The following is a 3,709-nucleotide window of genomic DNA, read 5'->3' as shown; positions in this document are numbered from 1 at the left end:
TTTATGGCTTCCTATATGCAAAGAAAATTCTCAAAAGGCTGATTTCTTTTGTACAGCAGATAGTAGTTCTGCGGCTGTTATAAATATATGTTCAAACAGCCTAATTTCCTCAAAAAAGGGAAGAGTATTATGCCTCTGATTTTGTACTCAAAAAGAACTTTTTAATGAAAATGAAAGCATGAATCAAGCATAAAACAACCTAATTGTTAATCACCATATGCTTAATGATTCTTAATTAGAGCAAAATTTAAAGCGAATACAAGCATACTAGAAACTTTCTGCATATGTCCTTAATTTGTATCTGTTACTCATAAAGCTAACCCTGAATGTTTCCCCACCCCCAGCTTTGGAGGAACACACTGTTTTACCCACATTGAACCTATTTCTCAAATGCAAACTTTTCCTAAGTGTAGACACAGAAGGTACATTTAACAGTTTTACTGGGTGATGAAGTTCTAAGACCTGTATTATTCTGAGTCTCGTCCTTTTGATTATATTTTGAATAGGAGAACATGCATTAACTTGTTTTCTTAAGACTCCAAATCTGAGTTCTTACCTGTATTTTGATTGTGTGTGTACGTGTTTTGTTTTTGTTCTTTTTAAACAGTATCATAATGTCTCCCTATCCTTAGGCAGGAACAGAGAGGGAAAACCTGGATATGCCAGTATGAAACACTGTCTGGCTAGGATCAAAGAGGTAAAAACTGTTCCTCTCAACTTTAGCTTGTGAATTTTTGAAGTTAGCACTTGCACTTCCCTCGATTTGTTAGAACTGATGGTAAAGAAATCAGCACACAGAAAAAATTAAGTATGAAAACACCTGGTTCTGGTGCGAGTCGGTGGCTTCTGACTAGAGAACGTGATGCAAGGCAAGCCAAACCCTAGTGCTCCCCTTATTGACAGAACCATCAAGAGAAAAGAAACAGAAGCTAGGAAAGTGGTTGTAGCCTGGGGACTCATAAATGTATCTATGGCTGGAATGATATATACTGAAATGACTGGAAAATTGATTAGTTCATATTACAGTGTGACTTACTGTCCCCTGTGCTATGTTGAGCTTGCCCTCGCATCTCTCTTCAGCCTTAATGCCTTTTTTGGTTTTTGGAGATATTTCAAATGTACTGTGTTACCAAAAGTCTGGTTGTTAGCCCTGGACAGCAAAGTTTAAGGGCTGAAAAGAGCTGTGGTACAGACTACTCCTCCACGTGATCTGCCAGCATCCCAAATTCCTCCCTCTCCACCCTTCCCTTCAATTCAAGGTCAGAGTGTGTTGAGTTATAGCCCATCTCTTTCACCAGTCCCAAGTTTGCCACCAGCTATATGACTGGATACAGCCCTCAATCACAAGGCCTGTCCTCAGGTGACAGTGGTTCTTATAGCCCTGGAGTGACGTACACATCTGTCAGTGGTTATAATAAGTTGGCAAGCTCTAGTCCCTCTGCTTCTTCTCCATGGTCTACCGCGGTTGGACCAGTGGTGGGCAGTGGACTGAGATCTCACTACCGTTCTTCACCCACCCACCATCTATAACTCACGTACTAACAAAGAAGACTACATGACAGACCTGCAGACTTTGGACACTTTTCTTAGAAGTCAAGAAGAGAAACAGCATAGAGTTAAGCTGGGGAGCCCAGATTCGATCTCTCCCTCAACCAGTCCTTCTTTCTGCACCTACAGTCATTCTGTGGGGAATTATGCACAAACTATAATGAAGTTTCAGTATCAGCTACATGACAGACCTGCAGACTTTGGACACTTTTCTTAGAAGTCAAGAAGAGAAACAGCATAGGGTTAAGCTGGGGAGCTCAGATTCGATCTCTCCCTCAACCAGTCCTTCTTTCTGCACCTACAGTCATTCTGTGGGGAATTATGCACAAACTTTAATGAAGTTTCAGTATCAGTTACAGTCATTCTGTGGGGAATTATGCACAAACTATAATGAAGTTTCAGTATCAGCTTGCCTGTAGGTCTCTGGCCCCATAAAGATGAACGTGATCTCAGTTCTAAACAAGCTGCAGGAGAGGTTTGGGCAAGAGTGACTATGAATAGACAACTTCTTGATAATATGGATTCATAGACAGCTAAGTTTAGAAATCAGATCAATGAGACAATATTAGTGCCACTTGCACATGAGATGTGTCAGCACACAGATGAGGTGAATGGGTTGTCCAGAGCTACAAACAGGAGAGGCAAATGTTACTAGCTTGAAACAAGCTGATCTGGTCAAAGCCCCTCTCATTCCAACTCTGAATGTGATCGTGCAGTATCTAGACCTTACACCAAATCAGGGATACTTGTTTGAAAGGATAAAAGAACTTTCTCAGTGAGGTTGTATGAGCTCATTTCGATGGAACAGAGGCGGGGACTTCAAAGGACGAAAGTGGGATACAGACCTACCCACTGATTCTGCTGTCATCGTGCCTGTATTTTGCACCTACCTACATTCCAGATTACCTCTGCATCCTAAGTACCCCAACAAAAAAACATTTACTTCTCAACATTTTGTTCAGACACTGAATAAACCAGATGTTACAAATGAGAATGTTTTTTGCTTTTATCAGGGTGCTATCAACCCTCCCCATTATGAGCTGATCTACCAGCATCATGTCTGCAATCTTCCAAAGGGCAGAAATAATATATTTCATACATTGTTAATGTTCCTCTATATCATAAGGACCAAAGGGTCAGGAATGCTTGGGAGAGTTAATCTTGGTCTATCTGGTATGAATATTTTGTGGATTTTTGGTGAATAGGGGGTCATTAAATTTTAAACATTTGGACTTTTGTTTCACTGAACAAGAAGAAGTTGAATCTAAGTATCCCCAAGTCACTGCCTCTTCTGAAATAAGATACATATGTGTATATGTTACAGACTGTTTAGATTTGATGAAAATTTAGCTGTTATGAAACTTCCTTGTGAAAATATGTCCAGTATCTTCTACACCACGAGACATTGCCTTTGATTTTATATCACATTTCAGAAATTTCTATGTGACTTTCTACTATAGAACTGCAACCCTTCAGATTTTTGTTGACCCAAAACAGAGTAATTCCACCTTAATTAAATAAGTTTGGGTCCATTTTTATTATAAAAAACAAAACAAAAATGAAACAAAACACCTGGTTCCCAAACATAAATGAACAATTTCAGCTTTGCTGGAATGTAACACATCAGAAAACATTTCAGTGGAACATGGGGAGGTTATAGAAGAGCTTTAAAATGGTTTAATTCCAAAAGGAAGTTGAGATGCTTTAAACCTGGACCCAGGCTACTTTAATGCTGGCCCTTCAGACAACAGTTCCCATATTGTTCTTCTCATTCAGTATAAAAGATAATGGGGTGAGGCCTCAATTCCACCAGCTGCAGCTTGTTGGTCCCCTCAGGACAAGCTATGACAAGCAATTGCTGCATAAACCTGGGACAGTGTCAGCAGCAGCAGGTATTATGTGAATCAAGGAAATTTCGAAGGATTGTATGACAGAAGTTGTTGCTGAATTTTGGAGATGAAGCAAATAAAATATCTGATTCCATGATAAACGTTTCTACAAGAGTGAAAAAATAAGCATGGTATGAATGTAGCAGTTGTTTGGTTCTGCTGCTGGAGTGAGCACAGGTTGGGACTAATGGGGGAAGCAGTAAAGCAGGGAAGTAGTGACTGCACCTGCTCATCACCTCATCACCCCGTCACATATGCAGAAACTATTTCTG

At 40.0% G+C, this 3,709-nt stretch overlaps 1 pseudogene; it reads left to right on the top strand.

Moving 5' to 3' along the window:
• Positions 1 to 862: 862 nt before the first annotated feature.
• On the top strand, positions 863 to 2,753 carry LOC103606284 (annotated as a pseudogene).
• Positions 2,754 to 3,709: the final 956 nt, after the last annotated feature.

Source organism: Galeopterus variegatus, unplaced genomic scaffold, assembly GCF_000696425.1.
Source record: "Galeopterus variegatus unplaced genomic scaffold, G_variegatus-3.0.2 Scaffold6438, whole genome shotgun sequence".
Taxonomy (NCBI): Eukaryota; Metazoa; Chordata; class Mammalia; order Dermoptera; family Cynocephalidae; genus Galeopterus; species Galeopterus variegatus.
The sequence above is the reverse complement of the archived record's forward strand: the minus strand, read 5'-3'. Positions and strand labels throughout refer to the sequence as shown.